The following is a 25,449-nucleotide window of genomic DNA, read 5'->3' on the forward strand; positions in this document are numbered from 1 at the left end:
CAGGCTGTGTTCTATGTGGAGGACACTGAAACAGGCAGTCCAGGAGAGAGAAGTTTCAAGATTTTCTACTTTAAATAAATTGCAGGGGCACCTGGGTGGCTCAGTGGTTGAGTGTCTGCCTTCGGCTCAGGTTGTGATCCCGAAGTCCTGGGATCAAGTCCTGCATCAGGCTCCTCCCAGGGAGCCTCCTTCTACTTCTGCCTATGTCTCTGCCTCTCTCTGTGTCTTTCATGAATACATTTTTTTTTTAAAAATTGCAGATTTTCCTTTGGCACCTAGTTTTTTGAGATACCTAGTAAAATTTCAAATAGTTTATATAGTACAAAGAATGAACCACATGGGACTATGGGATTTATTTGTTATATTCCTAATTATTTATTATGAATTTATTATCCCTGATTTAGATTGTCCAGTATTTAATACGTATGTATATAGGTGAGGCCTCTGTGGACTCTAGTGGTTTTTTCTCTTTTACATTTTTTTGCTCTGCAATTGCTTTAGGGCTAATATTTTAAATCTAATTTATTTTATATTATAAAATTGTCTTGAGAGTTTAAGTGCTGGAAAACAAAAAATTGTCCTATGGGACTTTTAACTTCAGCTTCTTCTGCCCAGCTGTACTGATTTTAGATGCCCAGAACCTCACCAGTAACAAGGTAGAATGGGAGTCAGGGGTGGGAGAAAATGAGCCAGAGCCCACAAGGCCAATCATTATCACATTTCCTCACACAATCTGGAATTGCTGCCTTGCTCAGTTCTCTTAATTTTAAAAACCAAATAAGAAAGAATTTATCATACCAGTGTTAAATGCATATGATTGCCTCCATGGGGAAGATCTAATTCTCAGGACAGAGAGGTAGGAAATGCTGTTAAGTGTGACAAGCCCAAAGGCCATGCTGATCACTGTGATGCATTTGATTTAATCCTGGATGTTGGGGGACTTAGGAAGCTCAGCCTCAGCTCATGGCCCAAGTTCTCCCAACAGCTTATGAAATGCTAATACCGTTAGCAACCTTGGATGATCTCATCTCAATCAAGAGGGCAGAGAAGACGCCGGCTATTATATCTTCATCATCCCAACAATAGTATCAGCTGGGATTTACATAGTTTCAAAATTGCTAACTTAGATCATATATTCAACCACCACCACTACTACCACCAAAACATTTCTTGAAAAGTAGATACTGCTCAGTTCCTCTTCATCATCTCTTATTTTCACTATCAAGACAGCTTCCTGCCTAGCTTCCCTGTCTCTGGTCTGCTACTGCCACATCTTTCCACCCCAGGAATGCTTCCTACACTAATATCAAAGTGAAGACAGTAACAATAAATCCTACATGTCATTCCTTTGCTAAACCTTCTATGGCTTCCCATTGTCTGCAGGATAAAAGTCGGAATTCTTTAAATAGCATTACTGGGCCTCTATAACCTGGGTCCAACTCTCTTCAACAATAAACTGTTGGCTGTGCCTTCCTGTAGGCAAGGACTAGCCTTATGAATGCTAAAGTAAGGGAGCGACCTTTTGTCACCCAGGTTTTAGATGGCGCACTCTGAAGGATTGTGTAGAAGATAAGTTGGAGGGGGTGAAGTAGAGACAAGGAGAATAGTTAAGGAGAAACTAGTAAAATACCCTAGTTGAGAAAGACCCAGGACTCCCTTTTCTGTAGTTGGAAAACTTACAGAAAAATCTGGCTTCTGCAATCTGGGAGATTTGTATACTTTTTCTTGGTTAGACATCATAGGCATTAAGGCACTGATGCCTCCAGCCTAATTTTGCAAAGGTAAGTCTGAATCAGCTTTGTATAAGGGTTAGCCACCTGTCAACACTGTAACAACCCTTGCAATATGGTAGAAGGTAGAGTACAATTATAAGAAATGACAGGAGAAATTGGTTCCCTAGTTCAACCTTCACCTTTAAACTTAGAAGAGCCCTTCTATCTGTTCCTTGGCATCTTATGATACTTCACCCACAGACTTTATTGAACACCTTGATTCCAGGGGCAAAACTTGTTTCCTCTACCTTATAATTGGCCAGGTGAATGACAAAATTACATTATCCTTTGCATCAATCATGGGAAATGAGGATACAAAGTATTTTAAAGGTAAAAGGTATTTGAGGTTATCACCAGGTGGTTCTGTTCAATAGACAATGAAATTGATAAGATCTGAAGTCATTTGGGAAATCAGGAAGAAAGAGTAACCGTAATAATTTGATCCATACTTTCACTGCTTAGCATCCTTAATTCCAATTCATTTATAGTTTGGTCAGCTGGATCAGTGCCATTGCCCATTATATGAAATTCAGAAAGAAGGTCTTGGAAGAGGAGTGGTTGGTTTTTGCACAAGTTAAACTGAAGTGCCTTTCTAGGCTAGTGGTTCTTCAGACTGGTGTGATCTTCAGGCCAGCACTATCAGCATCACCTGGGAATGTAGTAAAAATTCAAATTCTCAGATCCCACCCCAAATCTACTTGATTATTACTCTGGGGTGGGTCCCAGCAATCGGGGTTTTAACATGCCTTCCAGGTGAATCTGGTAAATGCTAACAATTGAGAACCTCTGCTCTAGGGTATCCAAGCAGAGCTGAATATCAGGCAGTAGGCAAATGAGTCTGAATGGGAGAGGATAGAAATGGATGTGCAGATTTGGGTTTTATCAGTGTGTTGCAGTTGATATGAAGTCTGGACCCTCACTGAGGAGGATAGAGCAGAATGAAAAAGGGCTGAACAGAGGAAGAGGAGCCACTATTTCCAGCTGTATAGAAGTCTATGTTGCTCTTTATTTGTATCTTACAGAGAACATATATGATTTTTTAAGTCAGAATTTCCCTTTAATGAACAATTTCAAAGCAGCAAAAGAGAGAGATTGTAACAAGGTGAAATCTTGAGGCAGAGGTAGGGTCAATACAAAAATAATTTTTTGGATAGGGTCAACTAAAGCATATTGGGGCAAAAACCTACATTATTTAAACTTTACAACAATCCCATTAAACACTTATTCTCCGTGATGGAACTAAAGCCTAGAGAGGGTAGCCTTATCCTTTATCTAAGATCACATACAGGTGGATCCAGATTTCCACCAAACTCTTGCTTGTATAAAGCAAAGCTACCAATTGCTCAGCTCTTGGGCCCTGAGGTACCTAGATTGGTTCAGTAACAACCCATAGGGGATCACACCTGTCTGTATTTGAACTTCTGTGAAGTCTCCTCCCACACTGACTCTGGGTTTGGCCATATGTCTTGCTTTGGCTGATAGGACATAAGTGAAGGTAAAGCAAGCAGAGGCTTGAAAAACACTCATTGGTGGCACTTGCCCCTCTTGCTTGCTGATTCTGAAGCCTACCCACATGTGAAGAGTTAGGGTTAGTAGACTGGAGACTGTCTACCATTCTTATGAGTGAAGCCATCTTAGACTAGCCAGTATGAGCCTGTTGCCTGATGATAGTAGCCACCTGAATGACTCTAGATGAGACCAGCATAACTGCCCCACTGAGCCAATATAGTGATCCACAGAAATGTGAGTAAAAAAATAATTCTTAAGTTATAGGGCAATAGGTATCTGATTTGGGCCCATTTCTGTGAGGTGGGTGGAGGGGCAAAGTATACTCCAATAAGACTTGATGAGACTTGTGCAGTTTTGTTTCTTAACTCTTCCAGTAGGAGACCATTTTTCCTGTGATCTTTAAAATGGCCAATCCAGGTTCTTAGGGATTCTTCAAAATTCTTCAGGATTCTTGCCCAGCCTCCTAAGCATTTCTAAATTCAGGTGAACATGAGGAACTTAGTCATGACCTTTCTGTGTCTACTTTTCTTTCCAAAAAAAGACCCAATCAATTACACAGTATGTTCAGTAGATTCTGGTAATGATTGTTGTATTAAAATTTTTTTCTGTTTTGTTTTTTTATTTATTTATGATAGTCACAGAGAGAGAGAGAGGCAGAGACACAGGCAGAGGGAGAAGCAGGCTCCATGCACCGGGAGCCCGACGCGGGATTCGATCCCGGGTTTCCAGGATCGCGCCCTGGGCCAAAGGCAGGGGCTAAACCGCTGCGCCACCCAGGGATCCCTGATTGTTGTATTAAAATAGAGTGAAAATAGAGGCACTTGGGTGGCTCAGTGTTTGCGTGTCTGCCTTTGGCTCAGGTCGTGATCCTGGGGTCCTGGGATAGAGTCCACCATCAGGCTCCCTGTACGAAGCCTGCTTCTCTCTCTACCTCTCTCTCTCTGTCACTCACTCACTCATGAATGAATGAATAAATAAAAAAAAGAGTGAAAATAGATACTGTTTGAGCAGATTTGAAATTATGATAAATCCTTTCAATACAAAATACCTAAATTTATTTAAATATAGAGAGCCTTTATTTTTAAGGATTTGAGAGAGTGTGTGCACATGTGTGTATGTGGGCATACTGTGGGGGGAGGGGATAGGGAGAAAGAGAATCTTAAGCAGACTACCCTCACTGAGCAGGGAGCCAGTCATGGGCTTGACCTGGGACTCATCCCATGACCAATCATGGCCTGAGCCAAAATCGAAAGTTGGATGCTTAACTAGTGACTGAGCCACCCAGATGCCCAAATAGCCTTTCAAATGCATACTTGAAATTCAGTAAAAGAAATAAGGTAAAATAAGAGAAGGAAAAATAAGGTAAAAGCAAATTGTATAGGTGAAAAATCAGGAAGAAAATAGAAACCAGAGGAGTATCTGGGCTCTATGAGAACAGCTCTTTGGTTTTGTGTAGAGTGAGGAGTAACAGCTGAGAAGCTTGCAAAGTGTGGGGCCCTCAAAATGCCATCTCTGTGGTCAAAGGGAAGACTAGAAAAGAGAAATCTTTCCATATCCAAGGGAATGTAGGCTTGTTATTTTTGATGTAGACTTTAGGTGGGAAAAAGTCTCCCCTAAGCGTTTTTAACTACCAGCAAAAAGTAACTATTGTTTTAAGCCACCAAGTTTTGAGATACAACTTTATACTCCTACATGGTCCAAGAAATCCAAGTTGAGAAATTAGCTTAAAGTGGTTCTGTATTGCTATATTGTTCTAAAATTAAAAGATACATGGAATTATGACTGTGAAAGCATCATGCAAATATATAAACAGAGTCCTTTTATCCTAAGAAACTGGAGTATATAATTTAAATTAAAAAAATTTTTTTTGAATCGGTGATTCAGCTTGCTGTGTGATCCTGATTAAGGATCTACCCATCTCTGGGTTTTTCCTTCTTTATTAGGTAAAAGAGGAGTCAAACCCTCGCTTTACATGGTTCTATAATTCTATGAAATTATTAGTTCATGAATATATGATACAGTACTGCAAGGTCTAGGGAAAAGAAAATTAAGATCTTATCTTGGTCACTGTTTCTGATTAGTAAAACCATTAGTGCTGGCTCATTTTCACTAGCCTGAGGCTCTACCAACCTGAAATAGTTAGTGATAAAGGGTTCTTTTCTTTCTTCTCTGATGTCTCTCAGTGTCTAGGCTATACAGATTTGCTTGCTATAGTGTCCCTGCTGATGGCCATCCAAAAGGCCCTCATAGGCTTTGGGGATGAGGAGCACCTGAGCTGACTTAGGAAGGTACATTCCCATGTACTTTTCACCAAATAACCTCCATTCAGGGTTATTTCACCAAATAACCTCCATTCAGCTGTCAGGGTACCTTCTCTGAGTGTGGAAGTTAGAGGACAAGGGACAATGTCATAGGAAGGACTTTTGTTTCAGGTTTGATTTGTTTTATTTTAGAATAATTAGGTAATATGATGTTTGCTGTACTCAAATATAATTGAAAATAACTCATGGACATTATATATTGACATAGTCAGGTATTCCCATATTTCTTATAATAAGAAATATGTATTTTAGAAATGAATATGAATGACTTTAAGAACTAAGTATTTTCTCTTGCCCTAAGAAAAGTAACGTGCCTAGAGTCATACATCAGGAAAGCTGCAATTAAATAGTTTAATAGACGTAATTTTGAGTAAAATAAATATCTCCTTCCTGCTCTAATTTTATAAAGCTATTTGAATGACTTTTTAAAAACATACCCCGGATTAACGTTTTTACTCTCCAATGACATCCTATTGTACTTAAAAGCAAAACTCTTTAAAAACCTATAAGGCTTTTCATAATCTTGCTTCTCTTATCTTCCCAACATTATTTCAAGCCATTTCCCAGTCCCTAACCCTGCCCTGGCCTGCCGGCCTTCTCTCAGGTCCTTTAATACAGAAGCCTTCTCTACCTCAGGTCAGTCCTGCATGTACTATTTCTGCATGTAAGTGTATGCTCTTCTTAATGAGGAAGCTGGTACCACAGAATCCTCTCTAGCCTTTAACCAGTGGTTAGCATTGTGGACAACATCTAGCATCTCTGATTTTTGGTAGAAACCCCTACCTCTGTCCCAAATGGGGCTCTATCCTTAACTCTAGAGCAGAAGTGATTCAGGACCAAGATAACACATAATGTTGCTCTGGACTGAATAGTTGGCAGCAGGGTTGAGCATATGATTTGGATCTAAACTAATGAGTGTATACCATTTGCCTGGCCATGGCAGTTGGGTCAAGAATGGGCATGTGACCGAATCATCCTTTAATATAGATATAATAATATAGAGCAGAGACGAGTGTACTCTTTCCACTGAATTGAAAGTATATAGATAGAACTACTATAGTCAATGGTTATTCCCCATTGACAACTTTGAGCCAATGGGGAATAACCTCTCTGAGATCTGTGCTAAAAGAGAGCTGACCTAGGAGACAGAAACTAAGTCCTAAAAATATCCTTTGAGCCCCTATCTAGTGACACATGGACTTCAATTAATGAGCCAATAAATTCCTGTTTTGTTAGTGCTTTTCATTTGGATTCTGCTTCTTGCAACCTAGAGAGTTCTGAAAGGTAGAGGAAACTACATCTTTCTGCATCACCACTCCCCAGTTCCTACCACTGCCCTCAGACTGCTTCATCCCTGGTCCCCTTGGTTTCTTGATTGCTGGAAGTGGCCCAGAATAGCTCTATGAATTCATTTGCTATGGAGGAGTTTCTGTACCTAGTGCATAGAGAACTAGCATGTCACAAAACTCGGTAAAGGTATCCCTCCAACAACTCCTGGTCAAGGGCTCTTTCTATTCCAGAACCTAACTGCATGATGATGGAAGATGAGTGGAGACTAGAGGCAGAAGATAACCTAGAGCCCAAGAAACCAGCAAGATGACTATTGTAGAAATGAGGGAAAGTTGGAAATCATTATTGCAGATGGACTACAGTCCACAAATGTAATTCCATTTAATCTCCCTGAATACTCTGCTTCTGTCCACACTTTGCAAATAAGGCTCTGAGGGGTAACTAATTTGTCCAAAGATAGAGACTTCATTTAATGCAGATGTGCCAGTCTTATGCTCCTGGTTTTCTCACAAGGCCACCACTTATTTATAAGTGAGGTAGAGGGGAACTAGATTAGGCTAATGGTTGTCCCACGAGGGGTGATGGTAGGTAAGGGATATCATAGCTGTTTCAAATAAAGTGTTTCCCCAAACTTTGAACTCAATCTCAATGTAATTTAGCCTTCCATATTCATACAACATGATTTGAGTGCAACACCCCAGGCTTTGGAGAAGGAAATGTCTGGATTTCTGTCTTTGCAATCCCTTATAGCAGTGACACTGAGGGAAATTATGTGTTTCTCCATATGTCATTTGTCTGCTTCTTAGTATCACAAGGGTTGGAGGGAGTACTTAAAATTCAAATACTGAGGACATCACAAGTAGGAATTTACTACATCTAACTATTTTAATATTATGTAACCCAGAAAATTATTAATGCTCAAGTATGATTTCATTTGAGTACATTTCAAATGTTTCTCTATATTACTCTGATCTGTCTTGAGATCATCAGCTCTGTCTTTGTGGAGCTACTTATCTTTGAGGAATCAGAGAAAGTGCCTTCAAAATGTTGACATAGGAAAGGTCAGAGATAGCATGTGAGGAATTTCAAAGGTAATTCTGTCCTTCCCTTTCCTCTTCCAGACTCTGTTTTCAGTTGGTTCAGAGTAATTTATATCTCTGGTTCAGTTAAAGTATGTGGCATCATTTAGACACTGCAAATATAATACCAATTTTACTGCAACCTAATTGTAGAGTGACAAGAGATAAATCTAGAAGATACATATAGTATGAAATAGCCAAGTGTGCTTCACTTATAAGAACCACACATAGAGGAACATTATGCTGGAAGTGAGGAATAGCCGAAGTTGTAATTCATGCAGATGCATATATAAATAATACTGAGTACTCCTAGGACATCTGCAACTTAATCAGTTGCCCATTAACATATTGTAGGATAAATGTAGATCTGTAATTATTGTATGCTGCTAAAACCACTTTTATTTCATTTAAAATCCTGGTTAAATGATCTGTGGTATGTCTTTGGAGACTTTGTCAACCTTTTGAATTGAGGATAATATATAGGAAATTATGTTTCAGATAAATAAATAAAAGTGCAATATTCTAAGCTCTTAATGGAGCTTGAAAAAACCTACAAAACAACCCAGCTTAAAAATCAAGAGACCACCACTAAATTTAAATTAAGGAAGGAAAAGATCACAATGAAACAAAAATCCTGTATATTAGATTTATTTTAAAATTCCAAACCTGAAACACAGAACATCATGATTGTCAACCAACATTTATTGAGTACTGTAGTAGGAATGTTGAACTTTGAATAATTGAATTGCACATTTAAAAAATAATCTGTCTTTTATGACAGAAATCAGGCAGTTCCTGGCATTATTTGACAGGAATGTTCTGCATTTTCCCTGTCAGCATGGTGTGAGGCAATGCAATTAAAATCTAACTGTGATTTGTTTTGACTGGTGAGATTTTTCTCTTTTCTTTCTAATGTAGAATACATATTTATTCATATGGTAACTTTTATTAAAGCAGTGTCATATGTATCTTAAGTAATTTAGTGTTATTAGTGTCAAGGAAATACCTTTTGAGGATTGGACCCTTACGTTTTGGGTGCAGTGACACCTAATATCCTGCCTGCTATTCCCAATTGCTCTCTGAAGCAACTTTAATTTTTCCTATTCCAAACTGTCCAGACTACCAGTGCCTCTTCCTGGCAGCAGCCTGGCCTTGGGCTTCCTACCTCTTTCTCCCCCCTTGCTAAGGCCAGCTCAGCACCTTCCTTCCATGGTTCAATTTAGCCCCAGACCATATCTTTCCTTCATATTGATATATTTTCTGCAGTCACGAACCATACTACTGCATCCCAACTACATACACATTTCCTTCTTTTCGTTTATTTTCCAATTGTTACACAGTAATATTAAGACTCTCCTCTTTTCTTTTATCCTTCTTTCTTTTCATGGTTGGTTCAAAATCACCCCAAGGGAAACTTCTGTGTAAGAAAAGGAAGCACAAGTAGGTACAAAAGTAAAAACTTACAGAAATAGGAATATTTAAACTTTTACAGTTAACACACACAATTACCCTTAGGATTTTTCTAAGTCTGTTTATCTTTATATCTTCCTCATAAAATTCTGTTTCTTCTAAGTCAGAATCCTCTTATAGTTTTCACTTGTATTATTTCTAATTATGAGTAGAAATAAGCTTTCTTTATTTTTTTTTAATTTTTTATTTATTTATGATAGTCACAGAGAGAGAGAGAGGCAGAGACATAGGCAGAGGGAGAGGCAGGCTCCATGCACCAGGAGCCTGATGTGGGATTCGATCCCGGGTCTCCAGGATCGCACCCTGGGCCAAAGGCAGGTGCTAAACCGCTGCGCCACCCAGGGATCCCAGCTTTCTTTATTTTCATAGTTAAGTCCTTTGACTCCCTTTTCTGCAGACTGCCTGTCCTTCTTTGCCCATTCTATGTTAACAGTTTTTTTCTCACTGATTTCTAGGAGTACATGAATGAATAGTTTAGCTCTATTACTAATATTTTGGTAAGATATTTTTCTCACTTGTCCTTTGTCTTTTGGCTTTATAATTTTCTTGCAGAATTTTTTTTATTTTGTGGAGTAAATTTTTATCTCTCTCTTATTGGCTTTTGGATTTTGAGTCTTAGAAAGTCATCCTTACTCCAAAATAATAAATTCTCCTGTATTTTCTTCTAGTACCTTTATGATTTCACTTTTTTATGTTTAAATCTTTGATACATTTGGAATTTATCATAATATACAATGTGGGATATAAATAAAACTTAATTTTTTCCCCAGATGACTACCCAGTTAGTCAAGTATCATTTATTGAATAATGCATTTTTGCCCCCCACTGAAATGCCACCTTTATTGATAATAAATTTCTGTGTATATTTGGGTCTCATTCTGGAGTCTTTTCAGTTCCATGGGTTAGTCTGCTTATGCATGCACTATATAGTTTTAATCTTTGAGGCTTTATTATATGTTTTAATAAGGTTAATTATTCATGAGAGAGGGGAGGGGCAGAGGGAGAAGCAGGCTCCCCATGGAGCAGGGAGCCTGATGTGGGACTCGACCCCAGGACCCTGTGTTCAAGACCTGAGCTAAAGCAGATGCTTAACTGATTGAGCCACCCAGGTGCCCTTAGTTCTTTTCATATAGAGAATTGTGGTTTTATCCTGATAGTTATCTTTATAACCTTATATAATATCTTCATTTCCATAATTCAGTGCTTCCCAACCTAGTTTACATCATGGTACACCTAGAAGATGGTGAGGTGTGCCCCCTTTGGGTTAATGGATGAGACACCTAGATGGGACTGTTCTGTGGTGGGGTGGGGCATATTTCATTGCCTCTAGCTCTCCAGCTGAGCTAGGGGATCACTATCTCAGCACACCAGAGCATTTTCAGTGCACTTGTTGGTAAGCTTTACTGTTTCTTGATATCAGAAGGATAAAATTAGCTCCTTCCCTCTTCTTTCTTTTTCTCCCTAGTCTTCCTCATGTTTACATTTGTATTGCTATATGTGCTTACATTCTCTTACTGATCTGCCAGCTTGAAATAATATCCTTCAACTCTCTGTAATTACAGATTCAGCAATCAAGAGATTTACCTCTTACCATCTACCCACTGTCACCCCCCTTTTGTTACCTATATCTTTTGTATTTTACGTAGATACAGATTTCCAGAGAGCTTAGTTCCCATACTTGCTGTAGTTTTTCTTTGGTTTTATTTGTAGGATAGATTTGTTTGTCTCTTCTGCTTCTATATTTTTATCTCTAAAAAAACCCCCTTTCTCTATTTCCACATAATTTAGTTTCTTATTCCTTTCTTCTGTATCCCTTAGGGCCTCATCACTTGAAAGTGAGTTTCTGTACTCAGTTTTTGCAAACAAAGGATGTACATATTATTCTTCCATATAAGTTTTCCTCCCTAGAGATGTACTTTTGCTTTCATTTTTTGAGATCTGTGCCTGGGCCTTCCTGCCCTTCTCCATGCTTCTTCTCTACACCTGTTTTTATGAGACTTGGTTTTAGGCAACCCTTAGACATATTTTGGAGGCTGCAGATTACATCTGTCTCTTTTACATGTGCAGATAGTTTTCAGGTCTTTTTTTCTTCTGGATCTGGATGTGTTCCAGCAGAGAAGGAAGAAATACTTGCCTACAAAACCATAATCATACTAGAAGTGAAATATTTCTCTCAATTTCAAGAAAATTGCTTTAATGTATTGCTTCAGTTTCCTCATTCAGACACAACTTTATCATCCCATTCATAAGTAGCTGTGTGTGTGTGTGTGTGTGTGTGTGTGTGTGTGTGTGTGTGTTAACCTAGTTGCAAAGGGAATTGAAAGAATAGTGTAAGGTTGAATTGAATTGATAAATGCTCACTGGTCAAACAGGCTTTGGCCAGATGATATATTTTCAAACTTACCCATGAAGATATGGTAATGATCAGTAAACAGCAAATGAAACAATAGTAAGAAAAACCCCAGAGAATATAAAAAATAGTGAAAGGGATTATAGGGGAAAGGAAAAAAAAATAAGTGGGAAAAATCAGAGAGGGTCACAGAACGTGAGAGACTCCTAACTCTGGGAAACGAACAAGGAGTAGTGGAAGGGGGAGGTGGGTGGAGGGATGGGATGACTGGGTGATGGGCACTGAGGAGGGCACTTGATGGGATGAGCACTGGGTGTTATATGTTGGCAAATTGAACTCCAATAAAAAAAAATACAAAGAATGTAAGCTAAAAAGAAGGAAGGAAGGAAGGAAAGAGAAAGAGAAAGAAAAGAAAAGAAATAAGAAAAGAAAGAAAGAAGAAAGAAAAGAAAGAAAGAAGAAAAACAAACCCCCAGAGTATCATAAGTAAGTCATCTTCTATTTGGAAGGTTTCTAGCCACAATGGAAGCATTTCTAATCATTAAAAAGTGTGAATGGCTTCTCCATTCAGTATGGCACTTATCTTTCTCCTTTCCCTCCTTTATACAACTAACTATTTTTGCACTTTGGTCTTTTACTATTGTGATAACTGTCAGCCCTGGCTACCCAACTCTAAATTTTCCATGCTATATAATACTTGGGCAGAGGGAGGAATTATTTTCCTGAAGACCATTCATTTTTCATCTTTCTTTTAAAATATTTATTTATTTATTTATTTATTTATTTATTTATTTATTTATTTATTATAGTCAGAGAGAGAGAGAGAGAGGCAGAGACACAGGCAGAGAGAGAAGCAGACTCCATTCACCGGGAGCCCAACGTGGGACTCGATCCCGGGTCTCCAGGATCGCGCCCTGGGCCAAAGGCAGGCGCCAAACCGCTGTGCCACCCAGGGATCCCCCTTTTTCATCTTTCTTCACATTTTCTATATGACTATTTCTCCCTTTTCAATTTAATATTTTCCCTTCAGTATTTCTTATCTGTCCTTTATCTCTGCTTATATGCTTATATGCCCTATCTTGGCTTCTCTCTCCAATTTCTTTTTTGGTCATTCTTCCCTCAAAATCTTGCCACATTCTTTCTAACCATACCAAGTGTCATGCAGATTTTCTGTTCAAATTTCTCTCCCACAAACTACATTTACTAGGAATTGGCTTAGTCTGCCTGGGCTGTTGCTTTAACAAAACACCATAGACTGGGTGGCTTAAACAACAGAAATTTATTTTGTACAGCTCTGGAGTCTGGGAAGCTCAACATCAAGGTGCTGGCTAATTTGGTTCCTAGTAAAGACTCTCTTCCTGGCTTGCAGATGGAGATTTTCTTACTGTGTCCTCACATGGTAAAGGAAGAGAGCTCTAGTATCTCTAGCTCTTCTTAAAAGGGCAGCAACCCTATTGGATTAGGGCCCCACCATAATAACTCATTTAGCCTTTATCACCTCCTCACAGGACCTATCTCTGAGTGAAGTAACATTGAGAGTTAGGGCTCCAACTGATGAATGAAGGGTGGTGGTTACACAATCTGGTCCACAGCAGGACAGTATGTGTCTACTGATATACTCTTATTTGACAAGGAAGTGCTATTTTCTAATATACAATTATACAACTTTCCTCATCATTACACAATACTATAGTGCTTTCTATGGAGGCAAAACAAATTATTTCTTTTTTAATTTTGGTAGAAAATACCTAAAATAAAAGAAAATACATAAAATGTACAGTCTTAATCATTTCTAAGCATATGATTCAGTAGAGTTGAGTATACACAAATTTTTTATAAACCAAAGGCAGATCTGTTATTTTCTTAACCAGCTTTTTAAGTTCTATATTGTTAACATTTTTTGAGCATTTACTTCTTTCTAGGTATAGTATTGAATGGTTTACATGGATTATTTTATTTAATACTCATAATAATTCTATAAGTTAGGAACTATTATTTCATCCTATTCAACAAGTAGAGACCCAAGGCTCAGCTAAATAACTAGTCTAAGGTTGCACAGCTAGTAAATAGCAGAGCTGGGATTCAGTGTGTTTAAGTTGAATCCAAATTGACTGTGGAACTAATCTCCTTAACCACTCTTCTGCACCATATTTTTATTCTGTTTTTAAAAATAAAATATGCTAATATGGATAAGATATTTACTATATGTTCCAGTGTTTATGTAAAATGGATCTGTTACAGATGCCTGATTTGTGCTTCCAGTGATAGAGAAATCATCAAAGCAATTAATGTAAACCTGACATGAAAAGGCATTTACTTAGCTCTTGCAGAATTCATTTTCCTAAGGTGAATGGGCATAGAATGAGATTTCTCAACTTTGGCACTATTGACATTTAATGCTGGATAATTGTGGGGAGAGGAGCTGTCCTATGCATTGTAGGATGTTTACTAGTATCCCTGGGCTTTACTTACAAGGTGATAGCAGCACTTCTCTCCTCAATCCTAAAACATTGCCAGATGTCCCCTAGGGCTCAAAATCTCCCACAGTTGAGAACCATTAGCCTAGAATGCAAAAATATTTCATTACAGTTGACCCTCAATCAACATGAAGGTTAGGGATACTGATCTCCCATGTAGTTGAAAATCCGCATATAAATTTTGACTCCCCCAAAACATAACAACTAATATCCTACCACTGTTGACTGGAAGCCTTACCAATAACATCAATTATTGGTTTAACACATATTTTGTATATATGTTATATACTGTATTCTTAAAATGAGCTAGAGAAAAGAAAATGTTAAGAAAATCATAAGGAGGAGAAAATACATTTATAGTACTTTACTGTATTTACTGGAAAAAAATCCATGTACAAGTGGACCCACAAGTTCAAACCCATGTTGTTCAAGGGTCAGCTGTATTTAGACCCTACACCAAATAATCATCTGGATGTTTTATGTATAAAAAAAAAAAATCTAGGTTGAGTGTGTGCATACTATGTGCCAGGTACCATTTTCTAAGAGCTTTACAGGTGTTAACTCATTTAACCTCCCAAAATTATAAGGTAGATACCTATTAGGTTTACAAATTATAATCTCTCAATCCTATAAAGATATAAACCATATAGTAGATACATTATGCTAGAGGAAATATAAGCCCTGCTAGTCTGATGGGAAAGCCCCCATTCCTATCCACAATGCTTAACTTCCTCTTTGGCTGTTCTAGTGACTTTCAATTGCTATTCTTGAAAAAGTTTTCAATAAAATGTGACTAAATGAGAAAACTAATAAAATATGCAAAATAATTTTTTCCTTCATAGGAGGAAAATGTGTAATAGATTTAATAGAAAAAGATATAATGCAGTAAGTGATTGCTTTGGTTGTCTTGGCCTCTGAATGTTCCTTTTTGGCTATTGCCTAAAAGCTGCTCATGGTTCTGGATCTTTCATCCTCCCAGAACAATGACTAGAATGAAGTAGTGTTCAAGTTTCTGTTGGTAGAGTACTTACATATGTCAGTTCCCAGCTGGAGCTTCAAGATAATTTTCCCCCAGATGCAATTTTATAGTTTGTGCAACAGGGAAATTGTCAATCAAAATGTCTGCCTCTATCACCTATTGGATTATCAAAGCAAGTGGTATAGACACTTCTTCATTTGATAGAAAATGACAAGGAAGTGAAATCTGCTAGACTTCAGGTATCAGGTTATCTACATTAAACTTTAAAAAATGCTTTTTATTATAAAATTTTTAAACAACTACAAATACAGAAAGAATAGAATAATGAACCTGTTTTACTCACCATTCATTATTAATACATAGTGTCATCTATACTTCTGCTCCCGACCAGTTTTTTATGAAACAAACAAAGACCATATTATTTTACTTGTTCTGTTTCATTATGTCTCTATAAAAAGATAAAAAGCCATTTTGAACATAGCTACACAAAACAATCTCATCTAACATTTAAAAATAATTTGATATCAGATATCTAGACAGTGATATTTCTTCAGTTGTCATACAATTCTTTTTATAGTGTTTAACTTGAATTTAAGTAAGATTCATGAATTGCTCTTTGTTTTTAAATTTTCTTTCTTATGATGACTTTATTTTTTGAGGTAAAATTTACCTTTTAAAATTCTTTTGATCTATAGATTCTCCATATTTTTCTTGAATTTTTTAAATAAATATTTTGCTTTTGTTACAATATAATGGGTTTATTATTTTAATGCACTACTAAGTACTTTTGAACGTTTCTGTTTTTATTTCCAACATAGTAAATATCGATAGAATCCATATAAACAAAAGCTCTTTGAGGCCCCCAACAATTCTTTTTTTCTATTCTTTCTTCTCTCTTTCTCTCCCTCTCTCTCTCTCCTTTTCTCCTTTTTCTTTCTTTCTTCCTTTTTTTTTAAAAAAAGATTTTATTTATTTATTCATGACAGACACAGAAGAGAGAGGTAGAGACACAGGCAGAGGGAGAAGCAGGCTCCATGCAGGGAGCCCGATGTGGGACTCCATCCTGGGTCTCCAGGATCACACCCCAGGCCAAAGGTGGTGCTAAACCACTGGGGCTGCCCTCTTTCTTTCTTCCTTTCTTCCACTTCAGTCCTAAACTTATTATGTAGGGTTTGTATTAACTAATACCCACATGCATGTCACACTCTATAGAAGTATTTTAAAATTAATTACAGTGTAACGTATGATTACTAAGGTTCCATCTAAACCTAAGATTCCACCCTTTCATGCATGAAAATCCTAATAAATGTACCATTTTTCAGCGCTTTTCATTCTTAAGTCTCCTGTTTCTGGAAACCCCATTGAATCCCCCAGGCCATTTAGCTCTTTCCCTCCCCATGCTCTCCTAGAAGTACATACCTCTTTCATGGCAACTTATTTCAGGCCAGGGAACATGTATTGAGAATTTCAACCTTTGTAAAATGGCATTTGTTCTGGTTTACCCACATTGATCTGCCTTATTTCCCAAACTTCAGTGATTTGAGAAGTACCATCACAGTTTCTTTTCTTTTTTTGTCCCCTATAAGCCTAACACCTCTACTGCTATTTTTCTTTAAGTTGGCACACTTAGGTTTTGAACTTAAACACCATCATTAGCTTTATACTCAGTGTTATCCATGGAATCATGACTTGAAGGTGCTAGCTATGCATTTTTTCACATATTAAAATAAACCTTTAACTATCTTAAGTGAACACAGAGTGAAAAAAATTTTAACAAATGTTTAAAATACAAAGTAATCATCTTTTAATGCCAAAAATTAGCTCTCATGCCTTCTCTGGTCTGCACAAAGAGCTGTGGGAACCCCTGCTATGTACCTGTGAGGTTCTTTGCCCATCTTGCCCCTTTGGGAGGGCGGGGGACTGGCTTTCATCTCTGTATCACCATGTCAGTAAGCGTGGTGTCTGGTGCATAATATGCTTTTAATAATGTTTAATAAATGAATGTCTCTCTTACTATCACCATAGTGAAATATTATTAGCAAATAGAAATCTTTGCTATTTTCTCTTTGATTCCCAACCTCAGATAACTTCAGCACTCAAACATGGAATCCAAACATAGCAAGTACCCAAACATGTAGAAGTGAAGTAATGCCTGTTTTTCTACCTCTGAAAACTTTATTGTTGTTTTTGTGATAGAACAAGGGTGTATTTCTTTTCTGTTGAAAAAGTTGGTCATTTGTCCCACAGAGTTTCCCATCATCCTCAGATCTGATTTTCCTCTAAATTAATGTTTAGGTCTAGAGACTTGTTCAAATTCTGGTTCCTTAAAAAAATGGTTGTTATTACTATTTTTGGCAAGATTACTTTATAGGTTGTGTATGTTCTTTCATCAGGAGGCACATAATTTCTGGTTAGTGGCTTAGATGACCCTATATAAGATCCATCAATTCATGAAGGGTTACAAAACTGTGATAGTTTCTTTCATTTCTTCTTTGTCATTTAGCTGGAATTTCTGTAAAAAAGAAAGTTTCCTCTATGAACAATTTTGTTACACTAAGGTATAGGTCATGCAGAAAATTTGGCCAAATGTTTGCTTTTTATGGTTTTTGTTGTTTTTAAAATAATCCATTGGCTTCCTAGCATCCTCCGAAGGAGTTTGAACTGTGTGGGGTTTTTGTTGTTTTAGTTTTATTATGAATAAAAATCACATGTAAATAAACATTTGATACATTTAACCTATTGGAGTTATTATCTGCATGCTCAAATTGTCCCAATTTTGACTAGGGCGTGTCTTTTCAGCTTGGCTCCTGAGTTTTTTTTTTTTTTTTTTTTTTTGGTACAATCCTGATAAATTCAGGTAGTTTCCTTGTTGTCTGGTTTTACAAAATGCTTTAACTCATCTTGTACATTTTCTGCCCCAGGCCTGGAATCAACCATTCTTGAAGGAGACTTAGTTCCTTTTAGTGGGAAAGGATTTTTAGAAACCATAATCTGAGTGCTAGTGGTGTTCATTGCTGCTAATCATTATTTTGAGGTCTTTTTAATGTTATAATATATGTATTACTTTTATAAGATGGAATATACCTGAAGTTCATATGCATCTTTCCTATTCAAATTCAGAACTTTCAAGCCTACAGAGTTTTTGCTTTCTCTTACATTTGTGTTTTCTTTAAACAATACTGAAAGCCTTATTTTTTTAACTAAGGAATAATCACTTGTTTTATTTCTTAATGCTATACAACTGTCTCATATTAATAATACCAACATTATTACCAGCAATATGTTTACTGAAAGCCATATTTTTTTCTTGTTTTTGTTGTTGTTAGATTATATCCCTTTGGATATATATAATCAAATTACTATATTGCAAGTTTACTTGGAAAACTCTTTTGAGTTGTTATTCTGAGAAGTTTTGATTCTTGAGGATTACTTCATTTCTTTAATTTTATCTTATAATTATATAAAATATTTACATGGTTCTTAGATTAAATCTCCAAAAAAATAATATTCAAAGGAGTCCAGGGTCTATCCTTGTCCTCTGGCCAATGCTCTTCCCTCTACTGTAGGGAACTATTCTTTAAAAGATTTATGATTTTTTAATATCAAGAAATATGTATTTATATCCTTCTTCTTAAACAGAAGCCCCTGTAAATACTTTTCATCATTTTGCTTTTTTCTTTTTTTACTTAATAATGTATCTTGGAGATTTCTTCATAGTAGTATGTTAAAATATTACCCATTCCCTTTCATAACTATATAGTACTCCATTGCATGGATATACCATAGTTTATTGAGTCAGTTTCTATTGATAGGCATTTGAGTTTTTTCTGATCTTTTACTCTTCCAAATAATGTTAAGACCCTTATACATGTATTTTTTATTATTTTTGTCAAGGTCGCCTTGAACATATATTTTCTTGTTTTGGTCAGTGCATCTTTATTTAGACATATTCTTTTTAAAAAGATGTTATTTATTTATTTATAAGATACAGAGAGAGAGGCAGAGAGAAAGGCAGGCTCCTCACAGGGAGCCTGATGTGGGACTCAATCCCCAGACCTCAGGAGCATGCCCTGAGCCAAAGGCAGACACTCAACTGCTGAGCCACCCAGACATCCCTAGACATATTCTTTAATAATTTTTTAGCAAGAATTCTGGAATGGTAAATTCTCTCATATTTTATTTATTTGTAAATATATTTTTGCTTTTTTTTTAAATTTTTTTTTATTATTTATTTATGATAGTCATACAGAGAGAGAGAGAGAGAGAGAGAGAGAGAGAGAGGCAGAGACACAGGCAGAGGGAGAAGCAGGCTCCATGCACCGGGAGCCCGACGTGGGATTTGATCCCGGGTCTCCAGGATCGCGCCCTGGGCCAAAGGCAGGCACCAAACCGCTGCGCCACCCAGGGATCCCATATTTTTGCTTTTAATAATAGTGTTGCTGGGTAAATAATTTTAATAGTTATTTTCTTTCAGTACATTGAAGATGGTGCTCCATTGGTCTCTATTGTTGCTAGTGAGCATTTTGCTGTTAAGACATGGAACTTTTTCTTTGTAGGTAGTTGGCCTTTGCTTGTTGGTTGTTTTAAGATATTCTTTTAGTTTCAGACTTTCTATACTAAGGTATACTTGGAATGGATACATTTTAATTTACCTTGTTTGGTTTTCATCTTGGTACCTTAATCTGAAGCATTTTATCTGTAATCACTTCTGCAAAAAATTCTTAGCCATTTTCTTTTGTATTATTCCTTCTTTCAACTCCAACTCCTTTACCTCTTCACCTTTTCCTTCTCATGCTCCTATTAATTGTACTTTCTCATTCTACTTTCCATGTCTCTTAATTTCTTTTTCATATATGTTTTTTATAGTCTCTCAGCTTAGCAGTTCTTATAATTTACTTAAATGCATATTCCTGTTCACATTTTTAAAAAGTTGCATGGATGTTTTTATTAAGTTGTTTTATGGTGCGAAGTAATTGTGTGTGGAATAGGGTGTTCAGAGCAAGCACAAATCCCAGTGAAAGGACTACTAAAGGATAAAAACTGAGGGAAAAAAATATTCCATGCTCATGGATTGGCAGAATTAATATTGTGAAAATGTCGATGTTACCCAGGGCAATTTACACGTTTAATGCAATCCCTATCAAAATACCATGGACTTTCTTCAGAGAGTTAGAAAAATTATTTTAAAATGTGTGTGGAATCAGAAAAGACCCCGAATAGCCAGGGGAATTTTAAAAAAGAAAACCATAGCTGGGGGCATCACAATGCCAGATTTCAGGTTGTACTACAAAGCTGTGGTCATCAAGACAGTGTGGTACTGGCACAAAAACAGACACATAGATCAATGGAACAGAACAGAGAACCCAGAAGTGGACCCTGAACTTTATGGTCAACTAATATTCGATAAAGGAGGAAAGACTATCCATTGGAAGAAAGTCTCTTCAATAAATGGTGTTGGGAAAATTGGACATCCACATGCAGAAGAATGAAACTAGACCACTCTCTTTCACCATACACAAAGATAAACTCAAAATGGATGAGAGATCTAAATGTGAGACAAGAGTCCATCAAAATCCTAGAGGAGAACACAGGCAACACCCTTTTTGAACTTGGCCACAGTAACTTCTTGCAAGATACATCCACAAAGGCAAAAGAAACAAAAGCAAAAATGAACTATTGGGACTTCATCAAGATAAGAAGCTTTTGCACAGCAAAGGATACAGTCAACAAAACTAAAAGACAACCTACAGAATGGGAGAAGATAGTTGCAAATGACATATCAGATAAAGGGCTAGTTTCCAAGATCTATAAAGAACTTATTAAACTCAACACCAAAGAAACAAACAATCCAATCATGAAATGGGCAAAAGACATGAAGAGAAATCTCACAGAGGAAGACACGGACATGGCCAACATGCACATGAGAAAATGCTCTGCATCACTTGCCATCAGGGAAATACAAATCAAAACCACAATGAGATACCACCTCACACCAGTGAGAATGGGGAAAATTAACACAGCAGGAAACAACAAATGTTGGAGAGGATGTGGAGAAAGGGGAGCCCTCTTACACTGTTGGTGGGAATGTGAACTGGTGCAGCCACTCTGGAAAACTGTGTGGAGGTTCCTCAAAGAGTTAAAAATAGACCTGCCCTATGACCCAGCAATTGCACTGTTGGGGATTTACCCCAAAGATTCAGATGCAATGAAACGCCGGGACACCTGCACCCCGATGTTTCTAGCAGCAATGTCCACAATAGCCAAACTGTGGAAGGAGCCTCGGTGTCCATAGAAAGATGAATGGATAAAGAAGATGTGGTCTATGTATACAATGGAATATTCCTCAGCCATTAGAAATGACAAATACCCACCATTTGCTTCAACGTGGATGGAACTGGAGGGTATTATGCTGAGTGAAGTAAGTCAATCGGAGAAGGACAAACATTATATGTTCTCATTCATTTGGGGAATATAAATAATAGTGAAATGGAATATAAGGGAAGGGAGAAGAAATGTGTGGGAAATATCAGGAAGGGAGACAGAACATAAAGACTCCTAACTCTGGGAAATGAACTAGGGGTGGTGGAAGGGGAGGAGGAGGGGGGTGGGGGCGAATGGGTGACGGGCACTGAGGGGGACACTTGACGGGATGAGCACTGGGTGTTATTCTGTATGTTGGTAAATTGAACACCAATAAAAAATTAATTTATTAAAAAAAACTGAGGGAAAGGAGACATCAAATACCTCACATTCTAGAGCTCCTTAGCAACTGGAGTTTATAAAGGATAGCCTCGCTGGCTCTGCTATCTCCAGAAATACCCAGGATCTTAACTATATAATCAGAACATGAAGGAGGGGAGGAAATCATAGGAACCAGGATAAGCCATAATTCTATTGGCAAGGTATCCCCTACTGCTAAAAACCAACTGATGAGGGAAATACCAAACATCACATTGTCATCTCAGTCCCCAGTTGGGTAGCAGATTTGCTGGTGTGCCTTTGTGCCTATGTGAACAGCAGGTGAAGAGAACCTGAGAAAGATAGGAAGGTGGAGCAGCATGGGGACTCCAGAGAAGAGCAAGGAGCCCTCTTTGCTATTTGGTGGGTCATATTCACTTGGGTCAAGTAGACACTGTGGAAAGTAGTCTTTTCTTTTTTTTAAAGCTTTTATTTATTTATTCATGAGAGACAGAGACAGAGAGAGAGAGGCAGAGATATAGGCAGAAAGAGAAGCAGGTTCCCTGTGGGGAGCATGATGCAGGGCTCTGGAATCATGACTTGAGCCAAAGGCAGATGCTCAACCAGTGAGCCACCCAGGTGCCCCTGTGAAAAGTAGCCTTGGTTAAATATTTTACCAGTTGCCACCTGAGAGGGAAGGCCACTGGGTGTGGAGATTCCAGTGGTAGAAGACTATGGGATAGACCTTCCAGGACAGAAGCCGAGTGTGGAAACATGAAGAATCACCACCAGCTGCTCTCCTACAGAGGGTAAGAGGCCCAGGGGGTGTTCTGGAGGACTTATGACTGTTCTTGCTTTGTGTTTCTGGTCCTCTCCAGAATCTTTTGTTTCTTTCTTTTATCAATAGTTTTACTCTTACTGCATTAGGATGGACCCCTTTTCTTGTTTTTTACATGAGTGAATACATTTATTGCTGTTTGCTGTCTTTACTACTTTTTTTCATTTTGTTTGTTCTGTTAATCTCAACACTGACCTTTTAACCTCATTATGCTATGTGTTGACATACAGCTCCCTGGTGTTTGATGTGATTCTTCATACTACAGCGAGACTGCTTTAGTCCATCCAGCATTTGTTACCAACTTCCTTCTCTGTATCCAGGTGCTCTGTCACCACCCTCTTTCTGCACTGACCAAGCCCTCTTTTGCAGTTGCAGCCACTGTCTTGATGCTCCTCATAACCAGCCCTTACATGTGCTTTGTGCTCCAATGAAGGGGCCACTTGTGCAACCAGGTAGGAAGAGATCGATATTTCCAGAGTGATTTATACCCTCTGATAATTGAGCTATCATCAGTGACACCACCGAGCACGCAAAAGAAAGTGGCACCTCTAGTTACAGGGAGAGCTAAGTCCTTGGAAGCATCTGAAAATAGTGACAGGACCATCAGGATATCAAAATAAAATTCTAGCATCTTCAGGGGCCCTTGGACAGTATATGTGAATTTGAAAGAAAGAAGTATTCTCTGTTCAAGGAAAATTCTGCTAATGAGAACTGAGTTTTGAAAGTGGTATTAAGCAAAGCCAGAGAGTTAACCTTGATATTACCCCCATATTTTTGTGCTTCTTTCCATAAACAGAAATTAAGAAAGACGATGTGTTCTCCTCTCCTATGGTCTTATGACATCCCAAAGTACAGATAAACATCCCAACCACTGTAATACCATGCTGCATGACAAGTGGCTAGGAATGTCAGACTTGATAGGCAGAGAGGCTTGGGTTTGAATCTTGATGTTGTTGTTTACTTTTTGCATGACCTTGGGCAAGTCACTCACCCTTTTTGGCTTGTTTCCTTATAATACCTATTTTACAGAGTTGTGGTGAGGTTTAAACATGAAATCAATGTAGAAACACTTGGCACCTGGCCTATAACTCACAGGTTAGCTTCTCTTTGGACCATGAGAATAAAACCCACATTGAAATGAGCTTAGACTTATATTTCTCTTCTCTTTGATTTGTTGTTTGATTTCACTGATTGGAAAACAAGTCATACAGATTAAACTGTTAGAGAAGAGTATGCTTGCTGACCTTAGAAATATTATGAATAGAGATTTAAATAGAACTTTGATGAAAGAAAGCTGTCCTCTATGAAAACAGTGAATCATAGGGGTAGATGGACCCTTTTCTATTTTAACAGGGTTTCTAGGCCATGAGCCCTCTATTTATCTTCTTAAGCATAAGCTGGTCAGTGCTTTTGTTGACAGTGCTAAGAACTGATGATTTCTTTATCCCTAGAACAATTGAAGACAGAGGAGGAAAGAGTAAATCTCTAGAGTTCTTAAGATTGGGGATCGCCTGCTCAGGGATCATCTTTATATGTACAAGGCCAAATTGTAGGCACAAGAAACTTTAAGTTTCTTCCCTGCTTTTCTGGTAAAGCCCACCAGTTCAGAACCTTAGGAACCTTACTCTCTTGCCCTTGCTTCCTTCAGTCAGAGCCTGAATGTGGTTTGGAATAGAAATGCTGGAATTGAGAGCATGTCTTAAAGTAGAACAGACCTGGATTGGATCCTGGTATATGGTCAGTGCTCTGTAAATTGAGTCTGTTATTATTTTTACTCCCAATTCAGCTTTTGTACTTCAGTCACATTGATCCTTAATCTTCCTTTGAATGTTTCTGTGTAGAGGAGTCTTTAAGTGATTAGTTTTGGATCTGTAGCTTTTATATTCTGCATTTTGAATTCTGTCCATGTAGCCAACCTACTCGTGCTAATTGCAGTGCTTTCAGGATAGAAGACATTTCTTAGATACAGGGTCTATTCCAGAGCATTCAGGAAACTGACAGGTCATTCTGGGATGGGCTCTATTCTACTTTCCAAATTCAGTTTTTCTTCTCAAACTGTTCCAGAACCTGTGAATTCAAAGACCCTCATTTTAGTATCAGAGTTTTATACCATTACCCCCCCACACACACACACACTTCATAATTTGGCCAGAAAATCATATAGAAATGGTCAGGGGACCCTGATGCCTTGTATTGAAAAGGTACATATTAATGCTTATCTTCTTCTCTTCTCAGCTCTTGATCAGAGCTTGGCCACCCTCTAGGTAAAGATGCAGTTAGGATTTTTGCCAGCCTTTATGTTGTTTCATTTCCTTGGCTTCAGAAGTTCCCCTGCCCCGTGCCACTCTCTGTCACATTTTCTATTACTGGAGCCCCTCCTTTCCTGGCCATATCTCAAGTTCTGGTTCTTTTGGGATGAGATGTCATTATAAACCTAGTAATTTTAAAGATAATAGTAATAGGCAAGATTTACTGAATGTTTTCACCACGTGTTAGACACTGTTGTAACCACTTTATACACATGAACACATTTAATATTCAAAACGGCTCCATGAAATGGATGCAATTATTATCTCTTTTATAGATGGGGAAACTGCTACAAGAGAGGATCAGTACCCTGTATAACTATAGCAAGTAGACAATAGCTTGGCCACAGGTCTGCTTGGACATTTAGGTGCTGACTGTG

General features: G+C 37.8%; 1 long non-coding RNA gene across 1 annotated transcript in view; it reads right to left on the reverse strand.

Annotated features, from left to right (window-relative positions):
* LOC112932532 (uncharacterized) overlaps positions 1-25,449 on the reverse strand; it is a 192,439-nt gene that overhangs the window by 30,979 nt on the left and 136,011 nt on the right. Inside the window, exons 5-6 of the long non-coding RNA XR_003237485.2 lie at positions 15,591-15,695; positions 14,264-14,353 (exon numbers count right to left, since the gene is read on the reverse strand). This is a non-coding gene — a long non-coding RNA (uncharacterized lncRNA). The remainder of the gene's footprint in view (positions 1-14,263; positions 14,354-15,590; positions 15,696-25,449) is intronic.

The sequence above is a fragment of the Vulpes vulpes genome, chromosome 11 (assembly GCF_048418805.1).
Source record: "Vulpes vulpes isolate BD-2025 chromosome 11, VulVul3, whole genome shotgun sequence".
Lineage (NCBI taxonomy): Eukaryota > Metazoa > Chordata > Mammalia > Carnivora > Canidae > Vulpes > Vulpes vulpes.